The 17,883-nt window shown below is 43.9% G+C and overlaps 1 protein-coding gene and 1 long non-coding RNA gene across 3 annotated transcripts in view; one reads left to right on the top strand and one right to left on the bottom strand.

The window, feature by feature from the left end:
• LOC139277521 (solute carrier family 12 member 5-like) overlaps positions 1-17,883 on the bottom strand; it is a 1,462,676-nt gene that overhangs the window by 737,092 nt on the left and 707,701 nt on the right. The window lies entirely within an intron of this gene.
• Positions 5,623-13,886, top strand: LOC139277030 (uncharacterized). Of its 2 annotated transcripts, none has more exons than XR_011596019.1 (3): positions 5,623-5,771; positions 10,230-10,298; positions 12,392-13,886. It is a non-coding gene; the product is annotated as an uncharacterized lncRNA (long non-coding RNA). The 2 variants fall into 2 exon arrangements; XR_011596020.1 differs by lacking the exon at positions 5,623-5,771 and adding an exon at positions 8,272-9,553.

The following is a 17,883-nucleotide window of genomic DNA, read 5'->3' as shown; positions in this document are numbered from 1 at the left end:
AATGTTCTTTCCTACATCTGCCAAGCCAACATAATCCTTGCATATCTTTCCCACATAAGAAAAAAGGAAAACAAAATAATTCAATCATGTTTCTGATCCTCCTGAGATCTGCAAGCTTTCATATTGTTTAAAAAGGTGTTGGAATGATTCGGTCATGGCAGATAATAATGCCACATTTGATTAGTTTTGAGGACATATGTATGACTTGACAAGTAAGGACATGAATGACAAGAGTAAGGAACCAGCACCTAAATCGCGTATCAATATTAATCCATGGAATACTATTCTCCTCAAATCATCTATTTCCTCTTCAGATCTTGCATTTCTATTTTTCATTTGTAAAGGTGATCCCCAGTGATATCATCAACATTCCCTTTTAAAACAAAAATATTCAGCTCCATTTTGAAGGAGCTACTTAACATACTATCAAGTAATTTTGCCGGGAGTCCATTTCACACTTTCACTACTCTGTGCGATCTTTTTTTCCACAGTCTCTAGTCTTGCTTGAGGCTAGATAGTTACAATCTGTGTCCTCTCATTCCAAGCAAAACATCTTGTTTCCAGCTACGTTATCTATGTCTCTCAGTATTTAAGAGGCTCATGCCACCTTTAGGATTTTCTACAATGAAAACAAGTCCAACTCTGCAAATCTTGCCTCATAATTTAGAGCTCCAAAGTCCCACATCCATTTGTGTTGCTCTTTTCTGAACCCTCACCAATGTACCAATGTCATTTTGAGGATAAGCGCTCTACATGCGCACAGTAAAATTCCCAAATTTAGCCTGAATCGTGGATCGATACAAAGTTTGAATAACTTGTTTGGCGTTCGAGTCAAATCTCCTCAAGCTGAATTCTGGTGTTTGATCGGCTTTTATTGAGAATTTTCAATGAATAACCAATAATCATTCTCAAATGTCTATCAAATTTTACTTTTGCTAAACCACATAGTACCTTTTCTTTCTTTATCTGATCATACCATTTAAATTTATTGTTATTTTTTATTATGTTGTGCTAGCTTCAACATCATTATGGGTGTGCATCCCTCTGTATATTACTCGTGGCGTGCTGCCTAATTATGTACCCCTACTATGACTGAGTTTTGCTCAATCCCACAATCCAATAGCAAACAGAACCACGTTCATCTTGCCTGACATTGTATTGGATGCCTGTAATGACCAGTGGACTCTGTTATGTCTCGAATAAAGAATCTGACCAGATACTGTAAGGTCAAAGTAACATGTGACCGTAGTCCTTTATTACAGGTCTCCAGAGTCACTCTCCAGCCTGTGAGGCCTCCTTATGTACAGGTGCTCCCAAGGGATTGTGGGATCCCTTGGGACGCCAGGGGATGAGCCCTCTGGTGGTTAAACATGGCATTTCCAGGTTTACATATATAACAACACTCCCCTGCAAAGTCAATAGTGTAACTATTTACAACGTGAGTCGATCTGGGGCCTTCCTTTCCCTGGTTGATCATCTCAGTGCAAATTCTGGTTTTGCTGAGTCGTTTGTTGGGTCCTCGCTGGGCTGCTGCGCAGTTGGCCTTGCTGGGCTGCTGGGTGTGGTGAGTCCTGCTGGGCTGCTGCGGGTGATGGGTTCTGCTTCGTGGTCAACCGCTGGGTCGGTTGCCACTTGTGTATATGCGGGAGGGTCGAAAAAGGTAGAGTCTATTGTGGGTTGTTCTGGATAGTCTGTGTGAATCTGAGTTTTATTTGGTCCAAGTATTTCCTGCAGGTGAGTCCATTTGAAAGTTTGACCTGAAACACCCTACTCCCCTCTTTGGCCACGACAGTGCCAGGAAGCCACTTGGGACCTTGTCCATAGTTTAACACAAATACAAGATCATTAATCTCGATTTCGCGTGACACATTTGCGCAATCATGGATTCTGTTGAAGTCGCCTGCTCTCTACCTGTTCGTGTAGATCAGGGTATACTAACGAGAGCCTTGTCTTAAGTGCCCTTTTCATGAGCAGTTCAGCGGGGGGGAACCCCAGTGAGCGAGTGGGGTTTTGTGCGTTAACTAAGCAGGACTTGGGATAGGCGAGTCTACAGTGAGCCTTCAGTTACCCTCTTCAAGCTCTGCCTTATTGTTTGCACTGCTCACTCTGCCTGACCATTGGACGCTGGTTTGAACGGGGCAGAAGTGACATGTTTGAACCCATTGCGGGTCATGAACTCTTTGAACTCGGCACTGGTAAAGCACGGCCCATTGTCACTCACAAGGACATCAGGCAGGCAATGCGTGGCAAACATGGCCTGGAGGCTTTCAATGGTGGCAGCGGATGTGCTTGCCGACATTATCTCACATTCAATCCATTTGGAGTACGCATCTACAACCACAAGGAACATTTTTCCCAAGAATGGGCTTGCATAGTCGACATGGACCTTGGACCACGGTTTGGAGGGCCAGGACCATAAACTTAGTGGCGCCTCCCTGGGTGCATTGCTTAACCGTGAACATGTGTTACATTTGTGCACGCAGGACTCTAAATCTGCATCGATACTGGGCCACCACACGTGGGATCTGGCTATCGCTTTCATCATTACAATGCCTGGGTGGGTACTGTGGAGGTCACTAATGAAAGTGTCCCTGCCCTTTTTTGGCTGCACTACCCGATTACCCCATAGGAGGCAGTCTGCCTGTATGGACATTTCATCTCTGCACCACTGGTACGGCTTTATGTCTTCCTGCATCTCTAACGGGACACTAGACTAACTCCCATGGAGCACACAGTTTTTTACGAAGGACAGTAAGGGGTCCTGGCTCGTCCAGGTTCTAATCTGTCAGGCGGTAACAGGTGATTGCTCACTCTCGAATGCTTCCATTACCGTAACTAAATCTGCGGGCTGTGCCATCTCCACCCCTGTGGTGGGCAATGGCAGCCTACTAAAGCATCGGCACAATTTTCTGTGCCTGGCCTGTGGCGGATGGCGTAGTTGTATGCGGACAACATGAGCGGCCATCTCTGGATGTGGGCCGATGCATTCGTATTTATCCCCTTACTTTCAGAAAAGAGGGATATAAGTGTCTTATGGTCGGTTTTCAATTCAAATTTGAGCCCAAACAGATATTGATGCATTTTCTTTACCCCATAAACACACGCTTCTTTTTCGATCATGCTGTAGGTCCTCTCAGCCTTAGACAGATATCTGGATGCATAAGCAGCCTGTTGCAATTTCCAAGATTCATTAGCTTGTTGCAATACACACCTGACCCCGTACGACGACGCATCACATGCAAGTACCAAACGTTTACATGGATCATACAACATAACAATTTGTTTGAGCATCACAGTTTTCTAGATTTCTCAAAGGCATTTTCTTGGCTTTTACCCCATACCCATTCATCTCCTTTATGCAGTAACTAGTGTAGTGGTTCCAACAGTGTGCTAAGGCCCAGTAAAAAGTTACCAAAATAGTTCAGGAGTCCTAGAAACGATCGCAGCTCCGTCACATTCTGTGGTCTTGGTGCGTTCTTGATTGCCTCCGTCTTCGAATCGGTAAGCCTGATGCCGTCCACCGTGATTCTTCTCCCCTGGAACTCCACTTCGGGCATCAGGAAAACACACTTTGAGCGTTTTAACCTGAGCCCCACACGATTAGGCTGACTAAGAACCTCCTCCAGGTTCTGCAGGTGCTCAATGGTGTCCCAACCTGTAAGCAAGATGTCATCCTGGAAGACCACAGTGCGCAGGACTGACTTCAGCAAGCTTTCCATGTTCCTCTGGAATATCGCCGCGGCCGATCGAATCCCAAACGGGCATCTGTTGTAAATGAAGAGGCCTTTGTGCGTGTTGATGCAGGTGAGGCCCTTCAATGATTCCTCCAGCTCCTGCGTCATGTAGGCCAAGGTCAAGTCCAGCTTCGTGAACGTTTTTTCTCCCGCCAGCATTGCAAATAGGTCATCTGCCTTTGGTAGCGGGTATTGATCCTGCAGGGAGAAACAATTGATAGTTATTTTGTAATCATCACAGATTCTGACGGTGCCGTCTCCCTTGAGGACTGGAACAATCAGACTGGCCCACTCGTTGAATTCGATCGGCGAAATGATGCCCTCTCGTTGCATCCGGTCCAGCTCAATCTTCACACCCTCTCTCTCATCATGTATGGTACTGCTTTCGCCTTATGATGGATGGGTCGCGCCCCCGGAATCAAATGGATCTTCACCTTTGCTCCTTGGAACTTCCCAATACCCGGTTCGAACAGCGAGGGGAACTTGTTTAGCACCTGGGCACACGAAGTGTCGTCAATGGACGAGAGCGCTCGGACGTCATCCCAATTCCAGTGTATCTTTCCCAGCCAGCTCCTGCCAATCAGCGTGGGGCCATCGCCCGGTACCACCCAGAGTGGTAATTTGTGCACCGCTCCATCGTAGGAGACCTTTACGGTAGCACTGCTGATTACTGGAATCAGTTCCTTTGTGTACGTTCTCAGTTTAGTGCGAATGGGAGTCAGGACCGGCCTTGAGGCCTTGCTGCACCACAATTTATCGAAAGTCTTTTTGCTCATTATGGACTGGCTCGCGCCCATGTCCAGCTCCATTGACACTGGGAGTCCATTTAATTTAACCTTCAGCATTATCGGGGGACACTTTGTGGTAAATGTGTGCACCCCATATACCTCTGCCTCCTCAGCCTGAGGCTCTGGTTCACCATGATGCACTGTGGATTTGTCCTTCTTTGCAACATGGTGGTTTGCAGGATTAGCAGGGTTTGCAGCTCGCCTGCGCATACGTTGGAGGTGTCCTATTGTTCCACAGCCCTTGCAAATGTATCCTTTGAAGCGGCATGAATGGAAACAATGATCACCTCAGCAGCGCCAACAAGGTGTTAATGGCCTTGCATTCACCACCTTTGATGGTGGTCTCCGAGACATCTGCAGACGTGCAACTGCAGGCATGTGGGTCCTGCCCTGTACGTTACGATTCGAAAACAACATTACTTTGTTCACAGTACTTGCAACAGCACTCGTGTGCTGAGAGATTTGTTTGGTATTGTCACTGGTAGCGATGAACGTCTGGGCTATCGCTATGGCTTTGCTCAAGGTTGGGGTCTCTACAGTCAAAAGTTTGCGAAGTATTACTTCATGTCCAATGCCAAGTACAAAGAAGTCCCTGAGCATGTGCTCCAAGTGTCCTTCAAATTCGCAATGTCTTGCAAGGCGCCTTAGCTCGGCGACATAGCTCGCCACTTCCTGACCTTCAGAACTCTTGTACGTGTAGAACCGGTACCTCGCCATCAGAACGCTTTCCTTCAGGTATAGATGCTCCCGGACCAGTGTGCATAAATCATTATATGATTTCTCTGTGGGTTTCGCTGGAGCAAGCAGATTTTTCATGAGGCCATACGTTGGTGCCCCGCAAACGGTGAGGAGGATCGCCCTTCGTTTGGCAGCTTCTCCTTCCAGTTCGTTGGCCACGAAGTATTGGTCGAGTCGCTCCACGAAGGTTTCCCAATCATTTCCCTCTGAGAATTTCTCCAGGATGCCCACGGTTCTCTGCATTGTTGCGGTGGGGTATATTATCTGTATCTTGTTGCCAGTTGTTATGTCTCAGATAAAGAATCTGACCAGATACTGTAAGCTCAAAGTAACATGTGACTGTCGTCCTTTATTACAGGTCTCCAGAGTCCCTCTCCAGCCTGTGAGGCCTCCTTATGTACAGGTGCTCCCAAGGGATTCTGGGATCCCTTTGGACTCCAGGGGATGAGCCCTCTGGTGGTTAAACATGGTATTTACAGGTTTACATATATAACTGACTCCACATGCAAGGGTTTGTATGATCACCCTTAACCTTATATTCTGAATTTAACCTGTGTTTGTGTTTTGTTTGAAATGTCAGTGCAGTTAGACCAACTCCTCATTATGACATTAGCATTGTCCTGTTTGAAGGGAAAGGATCCTGGTGACATATCTCCATGGGACAGGGCTTCGATCCACTGGCTAATTGCAATGTAGAACTCCTCTATCTCGCACACATTTTCTCGTTCCTGCTTCAGTATGGTTATCTTAAACTTACTTGCATTAAAATCATTCTGCCATTCCTTCGTCCAATTGTTTAACTGGTCCGCATCTCCATGAGTGCTATATGCCTCCCTTATATTTGTTATCTGGCCCCTTAACTTGGTATAGTCAGAAAATGTTATATTATGCAAATATTCCCTTCTAGATGATTTAGTTGACTGGCAGGAAACCAAAACAGATCCCTTCACAGAGCTACACAAGCCACAGCCCCTTTCTGACTCAGAGTTCTTTTGTCTATGTGAGCTAAATGTCCGGGCTACAGTTGGCTCTGGCTGTGCATGGTTGGTGTGCCATCAGATGTGCAAAAGAAAGCAAGCATGAAGTGCAGCTCCAAGTAATTGGCATCAAATTACTTAGATAACTGGATCTGCTTTCACTATTAACTTGAGCATTCATTATATTCATTGTAATTAAACATATCAAATGCATTGCTTGAATGCATTTTCTATAGACAATTGGCAAACCCCCATTTCAGTCAAGACGAAAAGGAAGCTGTCTGCTTTGTTCCAGAAGAATGGCATTTTTGACAAGATGCTAATTTGGTTTGCGCAATGATCAAGTGCTGACAAGTCCCTGTTCAATATTCATTAACATGCGCAAATGGATTATCAAGCTCATTTTTCTGAGGAAGTCATTCTTCCACAGAGTAGCTTCTCCCAGTCCCAGAATCCCAGGAGGAACAATAGGAATGTTACTGGATAAATTCTTGCAGCCAATGACTTTCCATCTTAATAATCTTACTGCGGGTTCTTTTGCCTGAAGACTCTGCCCTAGAAATTCATTTTACCCCAAAAATAGGTGCGGGGATCACAATGCGCAATCACCCTGTGCCCATTCAAAGGAGTTTAGGCAGCACGCTAACTTAGCAGGATTGCGGCATTCAGCCCAGCACTGAATGCGCTGCTGAGTGGCTGAACGCTCAGTGAGGGGCCCAAGTTTGTGTGAGGCCAGCACTAATTAAAGCTAGCCTGCACTTCTTAAAGGCAGTCTGCACCTCTTAAAGGGGAGGTGCATTCTGCCTGCAGCAGCGCTGCTGACCCACACAATATGGCAGCCACTGCATTCCATGTCAGAAATAGGCGCCCACCATTGTTTTCTAAACCAGTCATAACAGCCAGTGCTAAAGGTTTGAATTTCAAGGCCTTAATGTAGCTGTTAACAAAATCATCAGGCTAAGATTATTCTTTGTGTAGATATAGCAAGACAGGTATAAGCCAAGACAGATATAAGAGTACAGTAATATAGTGGTTATGTTACTGAACTAGTAATCCAGAGGCCTGGACTGATGATCCAGAGATGCGAGTTCAAATCCCACCACGACAGCTGGAGAATTAAAATTCAGTTAATTAAATGAATCTGGAATAAAAAGCTAGTATTGGTAATGGTGACCATAAACTATCGGATTATCATAAAAACCCATCTGGTTAACTAATGTGCTTTAGGGAAGGAAATCGGCTGCCCTTACCCGGTCTGGCCTATATGTGACTCCAGACCCAAAGCAATGTGGTTGACTCTTAACTGCCCTCGGAAATAGCTGAGCAAGCCACTCAGTTGTACCAAACCACCAGTGCAGCGGTTCAACAATGCAGCTCACCATACCTTCTCAAGGACAATTAAGGATGGGCAATAAATGCTGGCCTTGCCAGCGACGCCAACATCCTGTGCTCAAATTTTAAAAAATGATTTAAAAATGATCCTGAATGATTCATTTTGAATAGGATATTTTAACCTGAACCGCCCATCGGGAAACCAATTACAGCCCCGCCCCCACAATCGAGTAGGGTGTGAAACATGCAGCCAATCTAATTCTGCCAGTTTCCTGCTGGGCGGATTACTCATGTCTTTGCCGTCTGATCAAGATGACTCATGGTTAATGATGAGATAGTTGCTTGATAGCTAGGAGTTTTTCTCAATTGTAGACATTCGTGGGGATGGGGTTGGAGGGCGGAACAGTGTGTCATAACGCATTCTCTCTGTTGCAAAATTAATTCCTTGCTCTGTGGAATCTGCAACTCTCCTGCCCTTTGTATTTTAACAGTATTCGGTTCTGTCCATAACCTACCTTCTCCCCAGATCAGCATCCATTAAAGCTTTGAACTGTGTTCGCTACTTCTATACATGTGCCGGCAACTGAATGAAACACAGGGAAATATATTTGTTGCATTTTGGACACAGCGTGGCAGCAAGCATCTGCTCAAGAGTAATGGATGTTCATCATCTTGAACCTGATCAGCAAGTTATGACACTCACAAAGTCCAGTTTTAAATTTATGCTGAAAGATTGAGTTGGTTGAAGTGAGGATCTCCAGATAAGTTGTAAAGAATTGAAAAGGGACAGGGTTGAGCGAGAAGACCTCAAAAGCACTGAAATATGACACGGTGCATAGCCTTGAATCCCAATACCTCGCTCTGCCCCCTGGGTTTGTTCTCCTGGAGATCGGGCTGGCAGAGATGCTGCGGGAAGCAGGCTCAGGACTGGAGATTCTCTGCTACTTTGTTCCCCTTCTTTCTACTCCATGTTGCTCTCCTAACTCACCTCCTGCCTCTCATCCTCCATATGGAAATTGCAGTCCTGAGTAGGGACCATCCATTAGATAAGATTCCTTTAATATACCTGACTTAGAATTAAGTCTTATATATGGGGAAATATATTTTAGGATACATCAAGTGTATGTCTTATCCTGGAGCATTCATTTAAAAAGGTGAGAGCTGCACACATAATAAACCCAAAAAAAGGAAAACCATTAGATTTTCTCCCCTGAACTAATCTATTAATTCTGCAACTATTGCTAGCTTCCTGTCCACTTGCATGCACATATTAACTGCAACTGAGAACTAAAACTCCGCTGCATCTCTGTCTCCTTTCATTCTGCCCCATTTAATTCTCCTACCTCAAGTTATGCCTCTCATCCCCCTGACCACTGCTTCTCACATACCCTCTCATGGCCCCGACTCCGAGATGCACAGCACCATGCTTGTCTTGATCTTCTAAACCATCTATTATGACTCCACTGCTGAATTTGTATCTTGCTGCCCAGGCTCATGTCTCTCTTAGATAGGCCCGTCATCGTTCTCTCTCCCTCTACTCCAACTTTGACATCTTCTCTCTCGCCCAGCACAGCACAATCCACTAGCGTCCTTTGGTTAGCCGCCTGAGTTGTGCAATCCCCTCTTCCAGTGCTCTCCACACTTCTTGGGGGTCAACATTCCAAACCTGCCATTATCCACATTGACATTGATGTCTCTGTCCATCTGTTGTACAACTGTTTTGTGCCCAATTATGACATAGGTTTGGAATTTCCTCAGAGCTGCTCCTACTCCCCTGCTGTAACCTCGCCAGAATTGCAGCAGCAAGCTAAAGCTTCTCACCCAATATTCTCGCTCCTTTCTTCCCTCAGCCTCTGAACTGTGATTCCTCATCCTCAGTGATTTCAAGCTTCATCTCAGCTACCTTGCCTTTTCTCCTCCAAATTCACTGACCTCCTTCACAAGGTTGATTCCTGAGATGAAGAGGTTGCCACATGAAGAAAGGGTGAGCAGGTTTGGCCTTACTCATTGGCGTTTAGAAGATTGAGAGATGATTGAAACATATAAGATTCTGAGGGGGCTTGACAGGGTAGATGCAGAGAGAATGTTTTCTCCCCTGGGGGAATCTAGAACTACGGGACATAGTCTCAGAATAAGGGGTTGCCCATTTAAAACGGAAATGAGGAAGAATTTTGTCTTTAAAAGGTCGCGAATCTTTGGAATTCTCTACCCCAGAGAGCTGTGGAAGCTGGGTCATTGAATATATTTAAGTTGGAGATAGACAGATTTTTGAACAGTAAGGGAGTCAAGGGTTATGGGGAGCAGACAGGGAAGTGGAGATGAGGCCAAGATCAGATCAGCCATGATCTTACTAAATGGTGGAGCAGACCCGAGGGACCAGATGGCCTACTCCTGCTCCTATTCCTTATGTTCTTATTATTTTCTCCTGTCCACCCTAAACCTCACCATCCATATAAATTCACCCGACCATATTCACAGCCAGTCCCTTGACCTTGCCATCGCCCATGGCCTCTCTACTGTTATGTAGTAAGTCTGACTTTTTAAAAAAAATGGTTTGTCTGAACAGACTCGTGAAAGTGGTATCGGGTTTTTTTGTTATATTTCACTGTGCGGTATCATGACACATAACCAAGCATTGCTTACTTCTCTTAATTCTGCAGGAACTTCAAAATCCTATTGACAGGAATTGCTCCTTGAAAGATCTATCAAATCTGAACTGTTTACTCACTGTGAGTAAGAATACTAATGCATGTTCACAAATGCGTTATGTAGATTTTGTATTCAAGAGGTTTTGAAGTGTAGTCCCTTTAGCTCATCAAAGAAGCTACTTTATCAAACTCAATTTACATTCAATATACTGTATATTAGTCAATAATTTGGAGACATCCTCCACCAATCTCATCATATCACTGGAAAATGAGTCAGGCTGTTGATTCCATTCCAACAGCAATTTCAGATCTATTAGCCCAGGGTTCAAAAAATACACAAATATCTGAAGATTAAAAGATTAAATTCACAAACAAAATATAAGCAAATGACTGCTTAGAGTAATATATACTGCTCAGTGAATATAGGACAAGAATCCAATCCAGGGGCTCAGATGAGATTATAAAGCCATGTTTATCTTTGGAGCCCTGGGAGTGGATTACTGCTTTTAAACCACTAAGAGGTATCTGATTTTTCATTACATCCACGAATAAAGAGACATTTGTGGTAGACTAGGCTTGTATTCCCTTGAGTATAGATGATTGAGGTGTTTAAGATGATTACAGGATTTGATACGGTAGATAGAGAGAACTATTTCCTCTGGTGGGAGAATCCTGAACAAGGGACCATAACCTTAAAATTACAGCTAGGCCATTCAAGAGTGATGTCAGGAAGCACTTCTTTGCACAAAGTGTAGTGGAAATCTAGAACTCTCTTCCCCCGAAAAGCTGTTGAGGCTGGGGGTCAATTGAAAATGTCAAAACTGAGTTTCATAGATTTTTGATAGGCAAGGATGTTAAGCAGTATGGAACCAAGGTGGGTAGATGAAGTAAAGATACAGATCAGTCATGATTGAATTTAATAGCGGAACAGGCTTGAGGGGCTGAATGGCCTAATACTGTTCCTATGTTCTTTCCACACACTGCTCCCTACTGTCAAGTGTATGTCTACATTCTCAGTTGAAGAGAAACATGTTCATCACCACCAAGCTAGGGAGGAGAAAAAAATTCCACATGATTTCTTGTCCCAGTGATTATTCAGTGACCTCTGCTGGAAAGCTTAGTGTGTGGCCATCAGGTGAGGTCAACTGGCCCCTGGATTGTCAATGCCGAGCAAGAGACATCTACTTGTCCTAATGCAGAAACAGTGCTTACAAAGGTTGAGACTGTCGAGGGAGGTGGTTGAGGAGTTGTACCCCTTCTCAATGACAAGCTTATAATCATCAGTCAGGACTGTCATTCCTGTAGCAATAACAACTATCAATTTATTTGCCACAGCTAGCTTCCACCATCCACTATTCAGCCGACATAGCCTTAAACCAGTGCCCACCAGTATGATGCCCTTTCCATGGAGCTGCACCATGCAGATGGCTTGTGTCTGCTATTTAAGATTTTGCACATTAAAGTCCATTTCCCTTGAAATACCCATTATTCATATATCCTATACTAATCCAACATTACCGACCTCTCTCTAGAACATGAAAGGCTCAATGGCTGATTGCTGGGAGATATGGGTTATGCATTGGAGCCATGGTTTATGATGCTTCTGCACAACCCATGCATCAGGCTGAGCTGCAGTACAATGAGACCCATAACCAGGATACAAATCAGACAGGTCTTTGATGCACTCAAAATGCCCGTCAGATGCTGACCTCAGGTATGCTCCAGAGAAGATGATTAGGGGTCTTTATATTTATGATAGACAGAGAGAGAATGTTTCCATTTGTGGGGAAGAGCAAACTAGAGGCTATCAGTACAAGATAGTCACCAGGAAATCAAATAGGAAATTCAGAAGAAGCTTCTTTACCCAGAGAGTGGTGAGAATGTGGAAAGCACTACCACAGGACTTGGTTGAAGCGAATAGGTGAGATGTATTTAAGGGAAGGCTAGAAAAGCAAATGAGGGAAAATGAAATAAAGGGTTATGCTGATAAGAGTTAGATGAGGAAAGACGGAAAGTGGAGCATAAACGCTGGCGTGGGTTGGTTGGGTCGAATGGCCTATTTCTGAGCTGTATATCCTATGTAATCTTACATAAAAACAGCCAATTTGCAGCATGCTGCACACAGCATTGTCATTGATAGAGGTGCTAACGTGCAGTTCACTGATGATCAACAGGCACAAAGAGATGGAAGGCAAGGAGGTGCCAACAGCAGCTGCCTCCTGAGGAAGAAAGACAACTAGCAGCCCAAGAACAGCAGCAACAATTGCTGGACATCTTCTTCCGCTGAGGTGCTACACTGGGACATTTGTCTTGTGTTGGTTGCAATGATATCCATCCCACCTGTCTTCCCACTGTTGCCCATCATTTTACCGTGAGGATGTTTTAATATCCCTTGGTGTTTACAGAATAGGCATCGGCAGCTGAATGATTCAATTAGTGACACCATAAATTTAACTTTAATATGTATGACTGTGGTGGTCAGTACACATGTCCCAATTGTCTCTGAACCTTCAACAGGGTATATGTACAAACTGTGATGTGTGAAAAAGTGTAGTTACATGCAACATAATGAAAATAGCTGTTACCAAGTGAATAGGGAGATTCATTTAGCAGGTGTATTCCATCATTTCTTTGTAGTTCTAGTATTCTCAATCCTGTGAGTCCTAATCTGTCTCTGGCTGTTAATCATCCCAATGTACTTCTGAGAAGCAGAAAGCTCTCTATCTCTTGCCATGAGCAAAGCACTATTAGCAGTCCCACAAGCTTCCAGACATGTTGGCGTGAGAAGAGATTGGGGATGTGTTCTACTGATGTGCACTGAGGACACAGTTGCAAAGGAATGCTGGCAGCTTGAGAGCCATCAGGCAAAGCCTGTGTGCTGCTTCACCTCACCCAGCAGGAGGGCATGTCCTCACCAAGAATATTGGTCTGCTTGCACTTGTCTGTAATCCTTTTCTCGGGAAATCTGCAGCATTACACCTTCCTGCAATTTGTTACCGGAGGCTCCTCTCTCTGTACTGTGAGATAGATGCAGTTTGCTTCGGGCTCATTTGTCATATTTAACCCAGAACAGAGCTTCAATCCCTCTTCATCTCCGATATCATCTTACGTCCACCTCTGCAACTTCACCTTCATACATCCCTGCCTCATCGCCACAGCTGTTAAAGCCCTTACTCCCACTTTAATCATCTCAATTTCTCCAACTCTCTCCGTGCTAACCTCCTATCCTCCATTTTCTTGAACGTCAACTTGTTAAAGACACTGCTTAATTGTATCTTGTGCCATGTTATTACCCACTCACCCAGCACCCTGCTCTCGCTGATCTACACCAGCTCCCTCTGATAACATTAAGTTTAGAATCTTTATCCTCATCTTCAAATACTTGGGTGTCTCTGCAATCATCCTCCAGCCTTAAGTCTCCTCCCACACTCTTCAATCTTCTGACATTGACGTTGCATGCATCTCCTTTTCTCTTTATCCCACCACTGGTAGCAAAACAGTTCAGGAATTCTCTCCTGAAAACTTTATTTTCTCTCTACCTCTAACTCTACCTTTAAAAAACATCTTAAAATCGACCTTTCCTAACATGGTTTAGTATCTGTTCCTTTCCCCCCCACCCTTGCAAAGAATCTTGAGATATTTTTACATGTTAATGGCACTAGATAAATGTAGGAGGTTGTTGTTTTAAAAATAAACAGCAAATTAGAAGAACATTTTCTATCTTTATTAATCTACAGCGAGGAAGTTATTTGGGCTTACACAAAACATGTCTTAAACTCCTAACCTACTTCATATTTGAGACACAATAACAACCATCTGTGAACAGTGAAGCTGGGCTGAATCTAAAGAGAACATAAAGCTCTGTAGCCTTCACGCTTCCTCCTACCTTCGTCAATCTGCAATTAAAACGCCTGTCCATGTTGTGGCTTAGTTGGGTTGAATGGACCAAGATGTTTAATAGTGTATATATACAAGAAGTTCAGTAGCCAGCTCAGCCCTCAACATCTAATGACTGGCTAACAAGGGAATAAACCAACTTTCATAGAAAATTCAAATCCATTATTTCATGAAACAGAAACTGGGTGTAAGGGATTATTAACAGAATTCAATTCTATTACCTTCATGACATTAACATGAACACATTTGAAAAGGCTGGAAAGAATTAAACTTTGTGTGTAGTTGGAAATGATATTGGATAAATAGTGCCCCAGATGATGTTGCATTTCATGACTCTGCGTTCACTCATCTAGCCTCAGGTCGACCAGTTAGTGCAGTTGTATTCCCCAGACTTCAGGTAGCCTCCGCAGATGAACAACATAACAAAATATTTGATTGTGGCAGAGTAAAACATCTTGGCACTTGACAAAGATACAATGTAGGGGAGATATAATGTGTGGAGATATGTCTGTACAAGTTATTTTTAAATTCATTCATGAGATGTGTGCATCATTGGCAAAGCAAGCATTTATTGCCCATCCCTAATTGCCCTTGAGAAGGTGGTGCTGAGTCGCTTTCTTGAACCACTGCAGTCCTTGTGGTGAAGGTACTCCCACAGTGCTGTTAGGTAGGGAGTTCCAGGATGTTGGCCCAGTTATAATGAAAAAACAGTAATATATTTCCAAGTGAGGACGATGTGTGACTTGATGGGGAATTTGGAGGTGATGGTGTTCCTATGTGCCTGCTGCCCTTGTCCTTCTAAGTGGTAGAGGTTGTGGGTTTTGGAAGAGCTGTTGAAGAAGCCTTGGAGTGTTCTTGCAGTGCATCTTGTAGATGGTACATGTTGTCGAGTTTCTTGAGTGTTGGAGCTGCACTCAGCCAGGCAAGTGGAGCGTATTCCATCACACTTCTGACTTGTGCCTTGTAGATGGTGGAAAGGCTTTGGGGAGTCAGAAGGTGAGTCACTTGCCACAGAACACCCAGTCCCTGACCTGCTCTTGTAGCCACAGTATTCATGTGACTGGTTCAGTTAAGTTTTTGGTCAATGGTGACCCTCAGAATGTTGATGGTGAGAAATTCGATGATGGTAATGCCGTTAAATGTCAAGGAGAGGTGATTAGACTCTCTCTTGTTGGAGATGGTCATTGCCTGGCACTTGTATGCGGCGAATGTTACTCGCCACTTATCAGCCCAAGCCTGAATGTTGTCCAGGTCTTGCTGCATGCGAGCATGGACTGCTCCATTATCTAAGGAATTTTGAATAGAACTGTGCAGTCATCAGCGAACATCCCCACTTCTGACATTATTGAGGGAAGATAATGAATGAATCAGCTAAAGATGGTTAGGCCCAGAACACTGTCCTGAGGAATTCCTGCAGCGATGTCCTGGGGATGAGATGATTGACCTCCAACAACCACAACCATCTTCCTTTGTGCTAGGTATGACCCCAGCCAGTGGAGAGTTTTCCACCTGATTCCCATTGACTTCAATCTTACTAGGACCCCTTGATGCCACACTCGGTCAAATGCTATCTTGATGTCAAGAGTAGTCACTCTAACCTCAGCTCTGGAATTCTGCTCTTCTGTCCATGTTTGAACGAAATGATATGATTCAGGAAAGTTTAGCTTGTGTCTTCATTCGAGAGCCTTCCAACTTCCCCTCATTTCAGGGGTGACATTCTCATGTTTGAACAATCACCTGCATTTGTTTAATATACTTTACCCATACATATCCCAGTACTTAGTTTAATTGGTAACAAACAGAATAAATGAAGATTTGTGAGAACCTAAAGCTTCTAGGGGTCTAAATAAACCCCTGAAACCCCAGCAGATTTCCTGTGTCGTCACCCTGATAAAATATTCCTCAGGTTGGAAGTTCTACCATACATTCACGGCTTTTTAGTGTGCTCTCGATTACCAGCACGAGAGGTATAAGCACGCAGTGAATTAAAACGTGACAACTCCATAAAATTACCAATTCAGCTTTCAAATAGTCACCCATTGTGCTTTTACTTGAAAATCTGGTCACTCTGGTGTCACCCTGCATTTTTACACTTCACACAGCACAATTAAGGCAGATAACTTTCACAATGGTGGCTTTTACTATTTCCATAATTTTAGAGAATCACATCAAATAGCAGCTGCATAAACAGTAACAGATGACATTTCTAAAGTGCTGGTGCCTTAGTTTCTGAGGATATTTTTCATTCCATTGTTGCCATGAAGCACCGCAGGTGTCCAGTACCCTTCTCTTGGTCCACTTACACAGCCGGTCAGAGGTCACAGTGAACAAACTAGCAGTCAGGGGCAGTGTGAGAATTTTATGCATCAATACTGTTATCAGAATAAAATAAATCCCCTTCAGACATAGGTTTCAGCCTAGGAGGGCAGATACATCTCTGAAGGAACTCTCCAACATCACCATTTACAACATTCTGACATCAGCACGCACACAACACTGCAAAAAACATATGCAATGTACAGTGGAGGTAGCAGTGCAAACAGGGAGCTCAGCTGATTACATCATCACAAGTTGGAATGCTGAGCTCAGGTTAACGCATGGTAACTCATCACAAACAAAATAGGAGGTGGGTGGGGTGACTTGACCCATCCACCTCCACGGAGGTGTGTGGGGTGGCTTGACCCATCCACCTCCATGGCACGAACCTGGTATTGCAGTACTTCCAGGAACGGTGCAGTGGCTCTCGGCCTTTTGGCTAAGAGCATTGGCGCAGAGTGATCCTTGATGTGTGCAAGGTGACCTCTGGCGTTTGTAATCTGACAAGATGATCTGACAAAGAATTGGAAAGATTGGCAACGAATAAAAAAAAACTCATCACAAACAAAGTGTATTTATAACCTGTGCTCAACCAAGTGATGCTTAACACATAGAAAACTGCTTACCAAATCATCGCCACCAAATCTCCACATTCCGTATCCTGATTAGAGCCCTCTCCACCAATCAATAGCTTCCCGCAACACCACAGTAAAGATTGGGTACTCACGTTATAGTGAACTGCAGCTCCTGAACTCAGGGTCTGTCATTCCGCTGTGCAGTGTGCTGCCCACCCAAGATCTGGTGATGCTGACAAATTGCGGTGTAATTTTGCTAAAAATCTTGTCGATATGCATTTGTTTTGAACACACCTTACTTCCCAATTGTCACCCAAGAATGCAATTCGATCTTAAACCAATGAGACTGGCAGTGCAAACAGAAGTCAATGGCCTTGAAATTCCGATGTCCTGGGTCTGTACGAAGTTCCTACGGACCCGGGAAGGCATCAGAAAAGCCGGGTTTCAGCGTTCAATGTGCATGCGCTGAAAACCGGTTTTTCCGATTTGTCAAGTTTCTGGCTTGACAGATCCTCCGTATCACAGGAGCAAGGAAACTTGCAGGGAAAGATTTCTGATATTTATGAATATCTTGCCCTGCAAATGTCCTTTAAAATCTTGCGCCTGAAAAAGCAGGCATATAGCCTACTTTTACAGGCACAAGTGTTCAAAAATACAGAAAAACATTTTAAAATAAAGTTATAAAATCACATTTTATTGTTAAAAACCCTCCCCAGTACAGTAAGTTTATTTTAAGGCTTAATTAAAAAAACTTTTTAAAAAGTCAGGAAAATTTTTTTTTATATAACAACTTTAATTTAAATGAATGTTAAATATGTAGTTTTTTTTCTATTTTTAATTGTGCTTTGAGTGTTTGTGGTGGGTTCCTCATTCATAGT

This window comes from Pristiophorus japonicus, chromosome 12, assembly GCF_044704955.1.
Source record: "Pristiophorus japonicus isolate sPriJap1 chromosome 12, sPriJap1.hap1, whole genome shotgun sequence".
Taxonomy (NCBI): domain Eukaryota; kingdom Metazoa; phylum Chordata; class Chondrichthyes; family Pristiophoridae; genus Pristiophorus; species Pristiophorus japonicus.
Note: the sequence above shows the minus strand (reverse complement) of the source record. Positions and strands in the feature narration are given on the sequence as shown.